We start from the raw sequence: 18,381 nt of genomic DNA on the forward strand, positions 1-18,381 counted from the left end.
CATCGTGTGTATCTAAACCTACTTTGGCAGGTGGGTCCTGGGATCCTGCTGTCTGAAGCGTTCTCAAGATCTAGCTCCATCCATCCGTGTAATCCTTGCAGGCAGCCTGGCTTAAGTTTTGCAAACCCAACAGGCCACTGAGGTAGCCAGCGGGTCTTGGGATGGTTACGGAAATGCGGTCACGGAGTTGCAGCAAATCCTTACCAGAGAAGGCAGCGGAGGCCAGGGAGTAGGAGGCTGACACACCAGGGAGGGGGGTGAGGATGTGAGAAGGATGGACACAGGTAAGGACACTTGTGCACCCTCTGTACCTTGTTCCGATTTCAGGAACCGGGACGGTTACCCCAAACCTAGGCGAGTATGAGCACATAATGGACGTGCTTGTTAACGTGGCCTGTAAGGTACTGCTGTCACTTTCAAAAAATTAGTAAGTGCCCTGGCCCCGCGAGGTGAATTCCCAGAGAGGGCGCGAGCCGCGTCACAGCATCAGGGCATGTTATCAATTTATTTGCACACATGAACCAGCTCTGACAGGCAGCTGACGGAGAAGCATTCGGGGCATTCCCTTTCTTCCCGGCCCCTCAGCCGAGAGCCAAAGCCCGGCTCCGCAGCAGCAAATCTGCGGGACGAACGGACGGTGAGCAAATACCACAGCAGAGCGCAACCTCCCCCTGCCCTTCGTCTCGAAACGAGTCACGCAAGATGCGTGCTCCGGCAGCGCTGGTATTGGGTGTAAATACGCGACGGTTATATTAAGCGCGTTTTTAAACGTCGACGTTAAAAACGACAGGCCGCCGCCGCCATTAGCCCCCCGCCTCTCACCCGCCGGGCAGGCCGCTGGGGGCGGAGCGTGTCGGGGTGGGCGGGGCCCCGCGCGCCGAAGGGGCGTGGCGCGGTGGGTGAGGAGCAGCCCGGGGGAAGCGCGCCCCCGCCCATTAGGGATTTCCCCCCGCGCGCCGGTGCTGGCGGAGCGGCAGCGGCGGCGGGAGCGGAGGAGGCGGAGGAGGGGGGCGAGAGGCGGGGCGGGGGCTGCGTTGCCCGGGCGACGGAGGCGGGCGGCGCGGCGGGGCCGAGCCGGGCCGGGCCGGGCCCTCCCGCCATGGGCTGCCGGGACGCTGTCAGCGGGATAAGAGCGGAGCGGGCGGCCGGGCGCGCCGGCTGTGGCGGGGTGAGGAGCGGGTAAGGGCGGGCACCGCCGCCTCGGGTTGCGGGGGAAGCCTTGGCGGGCGCAGGCTCCGCTGCGGGTCTCGGCGGGCTGAGGCTGGTGCCCGGGGCCTCGGTGCGTGGGCCGGGCCGAGCCGAGGCGGGCTGTCACCCGGCGCCGGCCGCCGTTGGTGGCTCGGCGGGCGCGGTCGCAGCGGCGCAGGCTGTGGGAAGCGGAAGAAGCGGCCGCCGGTGGCGCAGGCGGCGCCGTGCCCGCCCCGAGGCTCCCCGGGGCAGGGGCCGGGCCGCGGCGGCGGCGAGAGGGGTGGGTGCGGGCTCGGGGCCCTCGTGTTTCCAAGGGACGGGGCAGGCCGCGGGCATTTGGTGGCTTTGTAGGAGGCGGTTTGTCTCCCGCAGCGCTTCTTCCTGACTTGCGGGCTCTGCTTCTGCCGAAAAGGCGACATGGCAGACGCCGTGCGAGAGTAGGGGTGGTGCGGGCGGGGTTGTGTGCCGTACCGCGTTAGCGGGGTGCTGCGGGCTCCGCGGGCCGTGCCTGGCGGCGCGTCGGTGCGAAAGCGGAGCGGAAAGCCTCGCTGCGTGCAAGGCGGGTGCTGAAGACAGGAGATAACCGTTGCAGAAAAGCAAATGTGGGCTGTTCACGGAAACGCGATAGTGTTGGTGGACGTGGAATACAACAGTCGCAGGGCTTCAGCACCTGAACCGTGCTTTTTTTTTTTTTTTTTTTTTTTTTTTTTTTTTTTTTAAAATCTATTGAAAGGAGTGGACGGAGGAGCAATGAAAACTCTAGATGTTCTCAGAGCATGGCGAGAATGCGTGAAGATACTCTTCTAAGGAAAAAAAAAATCCAAGGGGAAAAAAATAATCTAAGAATTGGATGTTATGTGGTATCCCCAAATGAAGTAAAGAGTTGCATTTTACTTACCTGTACAGTGAGAGAGAAGGCAGGGAAAGCAGGTGCATTGCTATGTATAAGAGAAAGCAGAGCAATTGAGGAAACTTAGAAAGACGATCAAATGACTGAATGTGGTGGCCTAGGATTTGGAGGAGCATCTGAGTGTGGTTATCAGTGCGAACTGGCTAGAGAAGCAAATCTGGATGGAATACTTTTTTTTTTCCTTTTTAGTTGCAGTGCCACATGAATTGGTAAGACTCAGTATAAGAATCTAGAGAAACTTGGGAGTTAGCGACACAAGCCTGTGCTGCTAATGGAGTGGTACTGTTGCCTATAAGGTGGTGTGACAAGCTTTTGCAGAAAAACCTGCAAGGAAATCTTTTTTTAGTCCTGTGTATTGTAATCTTATGCTAGGTAACAGAAAAGAGATGTCTGGAATGCTTAACCCTGAAAGAAGAATCTGAATTTGCTTGCTTGGACAAGAGACCATGTCTGCATGGGGCTTTTGTCGCAATGGAGTTACAGTGTGGTAAGGAGTCAGGGAAGTATTGTGAGTCTCCTTTTTGCCTTTGACTGTAGGCTCACAGACCAATAGTGCAAAGAAGCAGCTATGCTCTTAAGTGCCTTAGAAAAATCTGTAGGTTAGTGGCTCTGAGAGTTTCTGGTGGATATTTAAAATAGAGTGAATGAAGAATGAGAATGCTGTCATATATTATCATAGATAGAAATAAATCAGCTTTTTCTAGGATATTTTAGCTTTACTGTTCTTCCTCATTGTGGTTTGGACAGAAAATCTTGCAAGCTAAGAGCAAGTATCTTTCAATGCCTTACTTCTAAAACCAAAGTTAGTAGTAAATGACAACTCAGGAAGTCAGTCATCACTTGGTTTGTAAGACTGTAAACAGATTTCTTAAGAGGAGCTTTTTTAATGTCACTGCTTTCCTGCTTTCCCTCTCTCCTTCCTCCATTAGTTCTTTTACTGTACTCAAAGACAGCTTTCCATTAAAATTGTTTAATTGTAACAAGTTTTTCTTTTGCGTTAGTAACCATTTAATTGAGATTCTTCTTAAATGCTTCTTTTGCTTCCTCCTTTCTCTTAGTCCCTGGTAGCTTTTAGTTAGAAAAGAGAAACTGCATTCTTAACACTTACTGAAAGTTACTGCTCTTATATAGTTCTCTTTACAGTTAAGCTGAAAGAGTGTAAGCAAATACTATTAAATATGAACAAACACTTTGGAAGCTATCGGTTCTGTATTTTTATTGTCAGTGATTTCTTTAACAGACTATGATGCATCCTTATTAATATACAATGTACACCCTTGTGGCTTATGCAGAGATCTAATTTCATTCATGTTTGAAGAATTTTGCCATTGTCATGGCGGTCTCTTTTCAAATAAGATAATGTTGCACATAGGGGAATTCTGAAGCAAACTGGATTTGATACTTTTCTTTTGCAGACGGAAGGGAGCAGAGGGAACGTAGGGTGAAATGATTATTTTGTAAGAGGATTCTGTTGCACCAGGAAATGCTTGCTGTCTAGAACATGCTTGCTTGTCCTTTGTGGGCGAATTTAAGTTATTTGGAGTGAACAGCTGTCATCAACAAGACCTCACTAATATTTTTTTTATTGCTTTTTTGAGAAGATGTCAGGATCCATGGGCTTCCTTAGTGAAGAACTGTAGTAGCTGTTGCCAGAGATCAGCACTTCATATTGTTGATTCAACTTTAAGGTCATATTTTTTGTTATGGTTGTTGGAAAACTGGACTATAATCTTGGAAAAGGATTATAATATGGAGTGAAGGAGGGGCTGTATGTATATGTGTCTGGGATTGCTTTGACTTTTGCTTTGTTTTCCAGTTCAGAGATGGTTGTGAGAATGTCAGTTACTCTGGCAAATTACTGCTTGATGAAGATTCATAGGCCCTTACATAGTATCAAGTGAGCTAGCGTCATCAGAGTTATCAGGTCCTGCCATAGCACTGATCTGGAGGTGATGTACTTGTTTTTAGACTGGGACAAGATCAGGTAGAAGAGATCTGTGGTTGTTTCTTTTCTGTCACCTGGATTCATTTGTCTGAGCTGGCTAAGCTGATCAAGCAGCTTGCTACTGCTGAAGGGGGAGATCTTCCTCCTGCCTTCTTCCCTTTGCTGGCAGTGACAACTGTCTGATCCCTCAACAGAGCAATTAAACAACAACAACAACAAAAAAATGCAGTTGAAAAGAACTATTTTCCTGCCAACCTGTGGAGATGAGTCACATGAAGAAGGAATTGGATGAGCACAGTGCTGGAGGAAGAGGAAGGGAGGAGTTTCTGGGGAGGAACAGAAACACCTTCTTGCTAGTCAGGAGTTGTCAGGTGGGCTGAGCTGTCTTTTTAAACAGTACCCTAGTTGCTCCTCAGGGGATGGGGGCTTTTGCTTAGACTCAGAGTGTCTGCTTCAGCTGTCATGGTCGTTTGAGAAGAACTAATAAAGCAGCATGGTATGCACTAGATCCAGATTTTGTTTTCCTCTGTTCAGATTCAGGTCTTGCATTTCAGCATGTCTTTCAGGACTTGTTGAAATTAGTGCATGGGAATGTCTTGCCTCCAGATAAAACACTGTACAGAAGTGATAGTGGAATGTGTGAAGGGAAAGGAGAAAAAAAAATGCTATGTGCAGTCTTGAGGTTTTTCTTGCTATAAGATATTAGCTCTTTATGGTTCGTGTTTGCAGCCTAGGGTCTGATTAAAATCCCATTTTTCTGGAAAGTCAGGTTTTTTGATACTATCAGACTAGAACTGTGAGTCTTGTCAGTGTGATTTTTAGGTAACTACGCTGTGCTCTGTGTGAAGATGTAGCTCAAATCTGATGCTGTGTGTGAGAGCAAGATGGAACAAAACTAAATGCAAAATTTGTTAGCTTATGTATGTTGGAGAAGGCATAGGTATGTAATGCTGGATCAATGTAGTGAAGTCCTGGAGTAGTGCTGTACATGTAAGTGCTGAAACTTCTACTACATCTTTGTCCTGGATATTTCTCTTAAGTTCCACTACTGCACATTTTATCTTCTTTCAACTTCTGTAGCTCAGATACTTTATAGGTTTGGTGTGTTACAGAAGAGCAGGGCTTCCACTCTTCGGCTTCTCTGACTTTATTTCTTAGCCTCACTACTCACTGCTGCCTACTGTTACTGTGGGTGGGGTTTTACAGTGACCACACAGTGGGTAAGCACTAAAAAGGTTGTCTTTTGCACTTCTGAGCTTGGCTAGTTCTATGGGCATCTGGGGCTTGCCCTGTGACACTTGTGTTTGTATGGGGTTTTTGAGCCATGTGGAGTTGAGGCACTGTGAGAATTACTTACATCGTGAAAGGGCTTGTGTGCACTTCTGGATAATTTGAAAAGTAGGAAGTGGAGGGCAAAAGTGATGAAAGGTGGTTTGCGAAAGATGGTGGAAGACTAGTGCCGGTTAGGCTGTGTCTGTGTTGGAGTGGTTGAGTAAGCATCTGACAATCTCAGCTACTCCTCATGTTTATGCATCCTTTGCCCTTTTCCTGCATCCAAAAAGTTGAACTCCCTGACTTCAGTTAAAAGCGTCAGTTTCCATGCTCCATGGAAAAGTATAGGACCATGGAGAACTAAATGTGATGTGGGAGGAGAGAGTTCCTAGTTCTTCAAACTTCTGACAGTAGAGAAAAACCTTTCTGCTTTCCCAAGAAAAAATTGGGAAGATGAAATACAAGAAGGAATTGCTGTCAGGTAGTGCCCAATGCAAGGCTTCATTGGAAGCATTAAAACTGATGATAGCTTTGTCCAGTTTTATTTTGGCAAATGCCTGACTTCATCTATTCCTCCCTAGTGTTGTGGAGGGATTTATTGAAGATTTGTGTTCTCGGGGGGGGAATAAATGGCTGGAAGCATCTGACTAGATCTGTTTACCTCGGTAAGCAACTGATTTGGTTAGGCTTTAGTGTATTAAGCAGATGAGGAATGAATAGCAGAAGCAGCAATCTGAAGGGATGGGTAGTTCTCAATGTCTTAATTCTCGAAAAGAATGAATTAATAAAGAAAATATTTAAGACTTAAGGAACTATGCATGATAGTTCATAATTGTATTGCAGGAACTGATAAAAGTCCAGCAATATACTTCCGTTATAATATTTCAAGAGTTGAAATTTGTCCAGTTTTGATTCAGTAAATCAAACAGATACTGAAATAGTCTTAAAATTAACCAAAACCCACAAGTCTTTCACCTTCCTGTTCTCTTTCTGTTGAGAGATGGGAGAGCTTAACAATCCCGGTTCCAAAGAATTGGGAGCAAACATTCTTATGACTCGCTGTAGAGAAAACAAAGCAAAACCCCCGAACTAGAAAACTTTGTGCTACCTGAGGTACTTATTTATCTTTATATTCCTTGCATCTTTCAATTATAAGGGGGGGATTTGAGTCACTGAAGAGTGTGTAGTTTCATTCTTGATTTGTAGGTTTCAATTAACAAAAGAGCAAAGGAAAGCAGCATTTCCTTTGTGTCTGGATGCATGGATGGGGAAGGGAGTGTCTTTCCAACTCCAGAAGGTACTTCTAATTAATCTAGAAATATTTTTAGAAGTCTAAATTACCTCCATTACAGAGTCAATTTGGTTATTGGAGTCCTGCTAAATCCCTAGCATTTGCAGAAAAAAATTATTATGTGATGTTTGGTTACTGAAAATATACTTGGCTATGTATGTAACCTTCATCTGGCACACTTCATTCATCTCCCTAACTGTGTCTTAGCAGTGTAAAATCCTGTTTGTGTGTGTCCATATGTGATAGATGTCTATAGTTTGGTGGCCTCTTAAACATAAAGTTTGGTTATTTTTGCATCGTGCATGGATTTAGGGTTCTCTCCAGTGGTTTGGGATTTTCTTAAATATTTGTCTATCTAGTAATAGGTATACTGAGAAACTTCATTCTCTTAGCTGTTATTATGTGAAATTAAGTATAATTATCAGTTATTGTTTCTCTGTTGGAGTCTATACTTCTTGACTAATTTTGCTGAGTGCTGTTTAAACTTCAATAATAAAATAAAAATCCTAGCTGTTCCTTATTTGCATTCCTGCCTGGAATGAGATGTTATGTGAGTCCCTTTGACTGTAATTCTCTTGATTGGCTGGGTTTTCTGGGGCCAGTGCAGTGCAAGAGGGGTCAGCACAGCTGGAACAAATACCTCTTTGCTGTAAAGCCTGGGAGAAGTACAAGTTCTGCTTCCCTCAAACAACCAAAACCGTTTGCACTTTGTAAAGAAGCTGGCAGACTGAGCTTAACAGCAGTAAGAGTGTATGAAACTCTCAGATATTAAGTAAATAATTTTTTTAAATCCACCTTCAGAATTGCTACCCGCTGTCTTGTCTGCATCTGATTACTAATAGAAAATACAGACTTAACTGACTAGTTTTGAAGTCCCAGAAGCAGAATTAGTCTTCTGCCTATTAATGACCTCTTTTAAACTGTGATCGTTGACCTTCCCGTATTCTTTAACTGCTCTTGGTGGGTACTTTAGACACAATGACAAAATTCATCTTCAGCACTTCGCTTCCTAGTTTTAATCCTCTAACTACTAAACTTTCAGTTTCGGGAATAGCCCTTACTCACACCCATTCAGCAAGAGTGCCTCAAGATACTGCTCAACTTTTTTTGCCTCTTCTATCTCTCCAAATATTGGTGCAATCAAAATTTATAATCTTAAATTACAAAAAGATTTGTATAGTCCTCCAGATCAGGATTTGAGTGGTATTTTTGTTGTTTAAAATAATCTCCAGATAGATGCAGTGTTGTCTGCATACTTGTGTGGTCATGACTACAGCGTTTTTCCCAGTTGTGCCAATCTGTCATACTGCAGATTAATGTAAGAGGGTATTCCCAAAGTCTGCCTGGTCTTGCGGGGCTGATCTGTGTAGGCTCTCTGCTGGAGAGGCCCTGAGCTTCTGACTTAACCTTCTGTAGTAAACTACTTCTTCCACTCTAGAGTCTGTGGAGGTTAGTCTTGATCTTCACAGTTGGTCATTAGTCTTTATTGCGTAAGCATGGCTGTCAGGGCTTGCTTTCTAGTCTGTTTTGGGAGTATCAAACCTCAAGATTGGAAGATGATGCTTAGGAGGATTACCTGTCTGTATTTTAATTTGGGGAAGAACTTGTTAGCACTCTTTGAGCAGTGTCCAGAACAAGCTCAGTTGGGAGCTATAGCATTTCAGCCTTTTCACTGCTGAATGTTTTACAGAAGATCTTACTCTTTCAGTTTTCTTTTGGAAGAACTCATTGGTCTTTCATAGCTTATTTTCTACATAGATTCTGTCTTGTGGTGGAATATTTGTCAATTCCTTTCTCTAGTCCCATGTATTCTTACGGGCATTGTCCACTGGTGCTTCAGATAACTTGGAACAGATCCTTGTCTTTGCCTCTGCTAACAAAGCTTTTCTCTAGTGTTTTAATTTTATTGGTATTCTTTTCCTCGAGTGTGTTTTACCTGATTCCCATCATAGTAAGCCTATTTTTCTAACACAGTTAATGGTGCAATGATTATCTCTGAGAGCCCCCAGCTTTTCCCATGCCTATTCTAAGGAATGTTTATCCTCTGTGCCTGCATGCACTGGTCTGAAATATGCAAATTTTAAATGACTGGATTGGATTTAATGTGGCTAACAACTATACTGTAGTTACTGACTTTGGATAGTATGAGACCACAAGCTAACCATAAACTTGAGCATAGTATATGTTTAGGGTTAATGCATTGCTTGAGTGTAGGTGGTTGATTGAAAGCCTGTCTTTCATTAGTGCTGTACTTTTTATCCTGTGGATGAATCATCTCTCATCTTTTAACTTGATTTCAGGCTTAACAAGAATGCATCCACAGGTGTTTCATGTTGTTTGATGACTAAATAAAATTCCATATTGTGTGGAGAAGCTGTCCCAAAGCACTTGTGTAATATGCAGCTAGCTTGTGGGATTCTTTGCCATTAACTGTCTCAATGATATTTCATCAGGAATCAAATGGAGGAAGTTGTTGATAAGGGCTTACAGATCTTCATAGCTCAAGGCAGAACCTGATAACAACCTGCTGAATTTTAGCAAGAACTTTGCTGGCATTGATCACTTAATGCCTTCTTCTTAGCACACAGTTGGTATTGCATTGCTGTGATCCATTATGACAGCTTGCATTGGTCGTTATTACAGTGAACACTTCTTAAAACTTTGCACTAAAAACTCATAAAAATCTTAATCTCATCTAATATTTTTTTCCAAATAAGGGTCAGATATGTCAAGTAGGTATTTATATGTGGAAAATATAGACAAAACATACAACTAGAACATTAAAAGATGCTATTTTTTTCTGCCAATAGATATTCCCTTCCCTTTTCTTATGTGATGGTACCTGTATTCAAAGTTTTTAATAATGGTTGTTGTGTGAGTAGATAGTTGGCACTTAATTCTATCCTCCAAGGTAATAGTCTTTTCCAATAAATAAACATTAAGTATGAATAGTTTGCTGGTGCTGTATGTGTTAAGTTTAGCAAATTCGTTTTTTAAGCATCTTGAAATTACAGCAGCATAATAGACTCTACTTGTAGAAGTCCTGTCATGAGTTAAACAGATAATTTTAAAGTCTGCTTGCAAAAAACTAATTTGTATTATGAAGACCAAGTCATAACATGAATACTTCACAATCAAGTAGGACAAGAAGCGATATTTTAAGTGAAATGTTAAATGTTGATTAAGTGCTGTTTGTGTTTCACTGTTGTGAATGTTTCAGTAGCTTATGATGCACCAAAAGCTGCATCAAGTCACTGAACTGACTTTAGCGAGACATTCTTAAAAATGACTCTCCTAACAAAGTAGACCAATTAGCTAAACTAAGTGAAGTGACTATACAGAATTATGCTAGCGATTTCATGTAAGAAGTGGAAAGTTGTCATCCGTGTTCTAGAATGTATTAGCTTGCAGTTGTGGTGGAAGTGAGGACAACTAACAGTCAAGAGGAACTAGGATGAAAGAGGGGGCTGTTAGCCTGCTCATTCTCTAAGGCTTGCTAGGTTTGACTAATACATAGTTTGACCTCCACCATACTCTAGTACAGACTTTGCTGTGTATTCTCTCCCTGAATTGTGAGGCCCTGGTAGGCCAGGGCTGTTGCTGAAATCCTGAGTTTTGCCAGTAGCTTCATCATGATGAGTGTTAAAAGTAGAATATTCATTATAATCATAATGATTAAGGTTTTAACCTTTGGAATTACAGACCTCTAAAACATCATACAAACTGTGTATGGTCATTTTTATTTGTAGATCTCTGGTGCATTGCTTATATGTGGAAAAGTCTACAATTACTTTTCACATTAGCTGGTGTCTTTTTGGGGCACTTGAGTCCTATATCACCTGCTCTTTTCTTGCCAAATTCTCTCTTCTGGTTTTGGTAGACCCTGTTTGGTCAATCTTTTTAATACAACTTGTTATACCTTAATGTTGCTCTTGCCTTGGTTTCCAGTCCCCTGTGTGCTGCTACTATTTACAGTCTTTTTATAGTCAGTGGCAGCTAATAAATTAGAAACTTGCTCTTTTGAGATTATAGTCTCTATTGGCTTTGTGGGACAAACAAAGGGCCATTAATCTGTTAGCATACAGTGGAAACACTAAGGGTGTAAATCAGAGTCCATTTAATGGCAGTAATGACCTAAGATCACACTTCGGAAACTGTTGAACAGGAGAAGTGAATTGTGGGTAAATGGGATTTTTTTTAGTTGCATGTAAACAAGAAAATTATATATAAAAATCTGTTATACCTTTTTGAATTGTGCTTCTATCATTTGTTCAGAGCTGTTACTCATAATTATGCTGGAGAAATGTGAGACTGTAGAAATAGTCATGTTGTTGGGGAGATCAGACTTAAACACTTACAGGTGACAATATATCACAGGAACCAGATTAAACTCTATAGCAAGTACATTTTAAGTTACATTTGAAAAAATACACAGGTTATGTTTAGCATGTGTTGTCTGGAACAAACTTTGTCCCCAAAGAAATTACCCATGAGTTTCATTTCTAACTCTCAAAAAAACCAAAGGCCTGAAAATATATGGCAAATTATAATTTAGGGGTAAGAAAGTGTTTAGTTCTTCTGTCCTCATTTACCTCACATTCAGCATGGTGCACCACAGGTGGGGGTCTTGGTCTGGAGAATGACATCTCTGAAGCTGTTTCTGAGAAGTTGGCCTGCCTGTACATGTAATGCCACTTTGTATATCTCTTGGTGCCTGTAGCCTTGGGTATGTTTGCTAATTACAAGTTTGCTGACTTGTTTATATGTATTTGATAGATATTTTGGAAAGTGCCTGTTTCTTTAATTTGGCCACATGTAGCATAGCATTTGTCTGTTCTTGTTTGCTTTTTTTCCTTGGCATTCCTGTTCTACAACAGGAGTGGCTAGTTTAGCCATCCATGTGACAGTGTTTCCTGACCATACACAATATGAAAATTAATATTTTCTTTCTTTAAGGACTATTTTCTCAGAAACCACAGATAATAATTCCTTAAAATTCTATATTTTTTCAGTGTAAGATATGATGCTTTCACATCCACTTAGTGGTAGAAATGTTCTAATTCTCAGCTTATATAGACACTGAGCTTAACAGATAAATGTTGTTTTAATACCTAGGCAGCAGAATGTAAGTAGACTACATATTTAGAGGAGGCTTAAGATACTTGTAGAAGCAAGACTCTAAGACTTTGGGTATTGCAAGACAAGTAGGTGAGGTGGGAGTTAAATGTACTTTTGATTTTACACAAAAGTGGCATTAGTAAGACTATACATACTTAAACATGCTTGTATATACAGCAACACCATTGCTCTGAAGGTCTCAATATACTTGAAAAGTATGTTCACAAGGTGGTAAGCAAGTATTGTTTTAGTGAACTTGACACACTTTTCCCTGGTTAGTTAAAAGCACAGTGCATGTGTTATTTATCCAAAACTACTAAACATTTTTATTTTTCACTTTTTTTCTGGGGAGAGAGACTCCAAATAACTTGTTTGGAAATAATATTGATCAAGTGGATTACACAGAAGACTAAAACTTAGTTACTGAAATCCTTGATGAAATAAAGGACTTGGTCAGAACTAGAACAGTGCCAAGAAAATTGATATCTACCTGCAGTCTTATGATAAATTCTCTATGTTAATGGGTTGCTTTTCATGGGCAACCTAATGGCTGGAGCAACACTGCTTTAGTATGTTTTAGTAGGTTGTCTGCTTCTGTAACCTCAAATAGTTAATAGATAATACAAAGGACAGAGCAGAAAGTGGTTGGAAATGAAGAGTAAGTAAGAGGTCTTCAGAGCTGGAGTGTTGTCTGGTATGTCTGTTTTGAGAATGAAATAAACTTGAAGAGTTTTGGGTTTGCTCTTGTTTTTGAATATCAGAGTTGTTGTATCATTAGCAAATGTTCACAGCCTTTTATAAGCTACACTTCTGGCTGACTGCTTTGCCTGGGTAAAACAAGGCATCAAAGTGTTCCAGGCTTTCTGTTGATGCGCTGCTCGAATTGCAGGTACTATTTTCTTACAGGCTGTGTGTTGCTCCTGCTGTGTAACCCATTTTGGCAATGTCAGATGGGTATTTGTTTCTAGCCTGTTTAAAGTTTGGAATAATGCCAAAAGGGCAGAAAAGGAAGAATGGCGAATTTGGCAAAGCCTTAGTTTGAGGCTTTAACTTGCATTTCACCAGCAAGTCCAGACCTCAAGACAGCAGTATGGGCTACGTTCCAGTGCTGTTCCAGGCTGTGCTAGAGAAGTATTTCTCTATCGTGCTCTCTCATGCTCTACTTTCTTTTCTTTCTCCAGTTCGCACAGAGCAATTAATTGTAGTATTCCCTTAATTTTATTGCCAACAAATTTCTTTAAACAGGAGGCAATCAAATTTGGTGTCTGCTGCTAACAAGATAAACTTAGTTTCTGTACTGAACTCGGCAGTCTGTGCTACAATTACGAAAGCCTGTCCTGGAGTCCCTTAGTGTCAGTAACCCCTCGCTTCTCCTCCTTATGCCTGTTGTCCTTTGCTAACAGAAGCTTGAGCTTAAATTGAAAGTTTAACCACAAAGTAAATGTGATTAAAGTCATGGTTGATATAATCATATTAATGTTAAAATCATTGAAGAGGTCACAAGCATGTTCTCTGGAGTGTTAAGGACAAGCAATGAGGCTGGGACAAGTATTTGTGAAATGGAAAGAATATTGTATAAAGTAAATGCAGTATTTATTGGCCAGTGGTGACTCATATTCCCATATACTTCATTGTAGAGAATAGGTAAAAGAGCTAAAAGTTTTGAACTGGAGGCCAGAAATATCTGGATTGTACAATGGCTTATAGAAACTACTTTTTTCAAAGTAGTCATTTTAATACCTACTAAAAATGCAGCTTCATTGTACTCTCTACTCAAAAGGACTTGCAGCCATGCCATACCTAGTCAATGTTTGCTTCTTACCTGAAACATAAAACTAGGGAAGGTAAATAAATTAACTTTGTGTAGCTACGCGTTCTGTAATCCTCTTTACATGATCTGTAAAATAGCTTCTCATAAGTTTATTTTTCTTATGAGACTGGCTATTACTCTTTTAGTGCAGTAAGATACTCGTATAACCCAGTAGACAAGGCTGCTTTTATTGAAGGTGGTGAGCTACAGGAAATTAAGGCTTGCAGATGGCTCATGTGCTGTGCATACATCCTTAGGTATGTTAACTCTTCGTTTTGCTCAGGCACTCAGCAGCATGTTCATTTTAGGCCGATAAAACTAGGTACTAATGAGCAATTTGAAGACGCTTATTGACATCTACTTCACAACAAATAAAAGTGGTTTAAGTAATTCCTTTTCTGCTAGTACTTATAAAATAAACATTTTTTTAAAAAGCCAGTGGGAAGGTAGGTTTATTGGAGCACTGGTTTAGGCTGTTGTGTGAACTGGAGACTACCACCAAACTTTCTGCCTCTCCTTTACTCTTGCTGTAGCTGTTGGACAATAGTTACTGAAAGTAGTCATTTAAAATTAGTATTATGGGGTTTGACTTCATTTGGCTTAGTACTGTATTCTATTACAATGCTGCAGTAGGAATTTAGTAATCACTACTTTTTATTTTATTACAATGCTGCAGTAGGAATTTGGTAATCACTACTTTTTATTTTATTACTGGACATTCCAAGCCTTTCTGGGCAATGCATTGCTGAAAACATAGCCAAGTAAAGGGCCCGGTTTACTCTCATACACAGAGTACTATCTCTGACTCTAAGCTTCTGTTGCATTTTCTTCATTCCCCAAGTTGTGCTGATGTTAGAGATAATACAATCTAATCATTAGCCCCATATAAAGTTAGTATATTCATGATTCAGTATTCAAGACTGCTAAATTGGACCTATTTTTAGGTTCCATCCTTTAAATTATTTAAAGACTGGTTTTGGTATTTTCTTTTAAAGGCTTAAACTCCACTGAAGTGAGTACAAGGCATTCCTATACTTGAAGATGCTCAGCTGATGAGAAACTCCATAAAAATTGAAAGATGTCCAGAGAAAACACAAGTTTCAAGTGCAGGAAATAGTTTTATACCACAACAGCAAATAGAAAATAAGTCCCTTGAGAACTGGTGCAGAAAGGGTCCAGAGGGCAGATGTGGCATGGATTGAATTATGAGGATGATAGAAAGATGGGGACGAAGAGGGCAGATTATATGTGAATGTCAGATCATTCACAGTTGACTTATTTTTTTTAAAGCTTGGGGATGTTTTCCTTTTAGAAATAAATACTATATAGTAGAGGTGATTTTTATGAAATATTATAATCGTGCTCTTTTATAGGGTGAAATGGAATTTAAGAATGTGATTTTTTTTTTTAAAATTTTTTTTTTTTTTCAGGGCTGTCTATTTGAAGCTCTGGCACACTGTATATTCCAAAACTATAAGCATCCAATTAAGACTGTACACAGCAGTGGTAAACTGAGATTCTGATAGGTTTCTTTCTGCTCTCTTATGGCTTAGTTAATGTGTGATGTTTTAGGTTTGGGAGTTTTTACCTAGTTAAGGTGACATCTCTGAAGTCTAACAGAGAGGTGAAGGCACTCTACTGCAGTACAGGTGTTTTGTGTAGTGCCTGGCCTTGAACGTTTCCAGGGATGGGGTTTGCACCACCTCTCTGGGCAACCTGTTCCAGTGTTTTACAACTCGCATTGTAAAAAATTTTTTCCTAATATCCAATCTAAATCTTCCTCTCTCTAATTTAAAACCCTTACCCCTCATCCTATCACAACAGGCCCTACTGAACAGCCTCTTCCCATCTTTCTTGTAGGTGCCCTTGAGGTACTGGAAGACCACTATAAGGTCTCCCCAGAGCCTCCTCTTTTCCAGGCTGAACAGCCCCAACTCTCTGTCTGTCCTCATAGGAGAGGTGCCTCAGCCCTCTGATCATCTTCGTGGCCCTCCTCTGGACCTTCTCCAACTGGTCCATGTCCTTCTTATGTTGGGGACTCCAGAACTGGACACAGTACTCCAGGTGGGGTCTCACCAGGGCAGAGTAGAGGGGCAGAATCACCTCCCTCGACCTGCTGGCCACGCTCCTCTTGATGCAGCCCAGGATGCGGTTGGCCTTCTGGGCTGCAAGGGCGCATTGCCAGCTCATGTTGAGCTTCTCGTCCACCAGCACTCCCAAGTCCTTCTCCTCAGGGCTGCTCTCGATCCATTCTCTGCCCATCCTGTACTTGTGCCTGGGATTGCCACGACAAAGATGTGTCACTTTAAACGAAAGAAAAACTTTGCAGTAGAGTAGTTCCTGCTTAAAACAAATTGGCTGGCACACTTTCTTGGAGTAAGATGAAATGCTGTGCTGCATAGGGTGTAGTATCACTCTATGACAATCTGCAACAGAAAGAAGGTGATAAGGAAGCTGAAACCTTGGAGTGGGGGTGGGTTTGTTCCTTTTAAGAACAAAACAAACCACCCCACACCTCTGCAGAGTGTTTGCTATGTTACAGCATCAGCAGGGCAAGTTGCTCACTGCGTTCTTCTTTGAAAAGCAGTGTGCTTTAAGTGCTCAAATCACTTGTCAGGAAAAAATGCAAAAGGGAAGAAGATTGTCTATGCATATGCAGCTTTTCTTGGAAGCTTCTTAATTCTCAGTTCTCCTTGTATTGTTCTTTGTCTCTAGCTTCAAGATGGGTTGAATAAAGAGGATATATCTGAAACGGTTTGCAAAGAGATGTTTGTACTGTCAATCTGTTTTAGAATTTTATTGCAGAAAAAGAAATGGGTAAAACTGAGAAGTACCTAGCACTTGGTAGAACGAGTCCTTCCAAGAAGTGCTTCATTATCTAGCATAGTATTTCTTTACAATTTTTTTTTTCTGTAGAACGAGAACACCTTAATTCCTTACCAATTGTGTATTAAATTCTTGCATTAAGAAGACATGGTTGATGTCTTTTTGCATTAGCATCAACAAAACAGTATTTATCTTACCACTGATATTGAGAATTCACCCTTTTGTTAGAATATGGCAATATATGTTAAATCCATGTAACAGTGCAAGGAACGCAGAAAATCTGGAGACTGAAGTTTCAGATGGAGGGACACCAAAACATGATGGACAGCGTACTTTTGCATCTTCTGATCTAAGTCTGGTACAACTGCAAAACCACTAGCTACTTAAACCATTCAGTTGCAATGAATTGTGAATGTTAGCTATATGGATAAGTTGGTTTCCTGTGAAGCTGTGGATGAAACGTGTTGTTCCCAAGCACTCAAAGGGGGGCCAATTATTAGGAGGTTGCCTGGGGAGCCTGCACTGTTTCTCTCCTTCCTTAAGGACCAGTAAGGAGTCCTGTTACCATTGAATGGTGAAGTAATTAGTGGTTGTTCAAGATTTGAAAATGGTAGTGAAAAAATACAGAAAGTTGCAGAAATAAACATTGCCTCTGCTATTATTGGTGTGTCTCTTCTAGGAAACAGCAGAGAAAGTATTCAGCTAGTCAGATGAAACCATACATTAGGATTTAAAGCATATTCAAGGAGTAAAGTTTACTTATTTACTCCTTGAATAATAACTAAATAAGTAAATAAGAGTATTTCAAGAGGATTAAAATAGTTTTTTTCCTTTTCTTAGATTGAATACACTCCAAAGATGTGAGAGGGGGAAGTGTGATAACTAGAAACTTCAAGTTTTAAAAATGAAAAATTAATAAACTCTTTGATAGCTTAGCTTACAGCAGGGAATATGGGATGTTAGGGCTTTACGAATGCATGCTCTCTACAGCAATAATTTTCTATGAGTTGGTATAGAATCTTTTGGCCTTTTGTGCAGAGCTCTCAAAGGCAACACTAGTGCATGTGTTGTTTTGACTTTTTTTTTTTTTTTTTGGCTAAAGCACGTACCAGTGGTAACTGTTGCTATTTCTGGCCATTCTGGAGCAAACTGGGAGATGGCTTCTCCCTGTGGTTATCTTAGTCTTTTCTTCGTGACTAATTACAGCTAAAGCAGGGGCAGTTTAAAGTACTCTGGGGGAGGGAGTCGGGGGGGGGAATATGTGTTGCCTGTTTTGGTCCTCTGTTAGGACTGGAGTGGGTTAGAGGTAGGAGACAAGAATAATGCTTAAATTGCTTTAGTGGACTGTACAGAGCAGATACAGTACTGTTCCTTTCCAGTTTTGTTAACTACATCTTCCCTATTGCTTAATGTAGTAAAGATTGGTTATCTGTCAGGACAGAATAGAAGGACAGGTCTAAAATGCATTTATGTCAGCACCTGATTATACACAATTCAGTTTCTCATAATATCCATCACTTGTACCTAAAGCTGCAAGTGCTTCAAGTATTATCTGTGCAGGTAGTGATCACTAAAAATTCATACTGTTTCTAGAGGGAAATGTTTAAACTTGCATACCTAGCTCACTTTACATTTTAAAAACTAATGAACTTTATTATGTTAACTTACCTTATATGGAACAATTATTTTCTCTGTAATAGGATTTTGGTTGTACAAAACCATAAGCTGAAAGTGAAAACTAGAGCTTTAACACTCAAAAATCCTCAAGGTCTCTTCATAAATTTCAAATAGCTATCATAAAATGAGTTTTTAAAACAAAGAAATTGCATATTAACCATGATGTATTTTTTCTTTGTAAAAACAGGTGAACCAAGGGTGATAATTCCAGAACATATTTGCTGTTTTCTTCCAGATAGAAGATAAATGTGTTAAGGTGGCAAAGCAATTCTGGTAAGAATTTTTCTGTTACTTCTACAGTGAATGTCATTATATGTATAAGTATTCACGGTCTTGTCACTAAA

The 18,381-nt window shown here is 41.0% G+C and overlaps 1 protein-coding gene across 3 annotated transcripts in view; it reads left to right on the forward strand.

Annotated features, from left to right (window-relative positions):
* Nucleotides 1–1,084: 1,084 nt before the first annotated feature.
* Nucleotides 1,085–18,381, forward strand: part of LOC104480416 (guanine nucleotide-binding protein G(I)/G(S)/G(O) subunit gamma-4) — a 109,480-nt gene continuing 92,183 nt past the window's right edge. For all 3 annotated transcript variants that reach the window (XM_086745918.1, XM_086745906.1, XM_086745907.1), the window contains exons 1-2: nucleotides 1,085–1,179; nucleotides 18,225–18,310. The gene's annotated coding sequence lies outside the window, so the exon portion shown is untranslated. The remainder of the gene's footprint in view (nucleotides 1,180–18,224; nucleotides 18,311–18,381) is intronic.

The sequence above is a fragment of the Chlamydotis macqueenii genome, chromosome 3, assembly GCF_036417535.1.
Source record: "Chlamydotis macqueenii isolate bChlMac1 chromosome 3, bChlMac1.mat, whole genome shotgun sequence".
NCBI lineage: Eukaryota > Metazoa > Chordata > Aves > Otidiformes > Otididae > Chlamydotis > Chlamydotis macqueenii.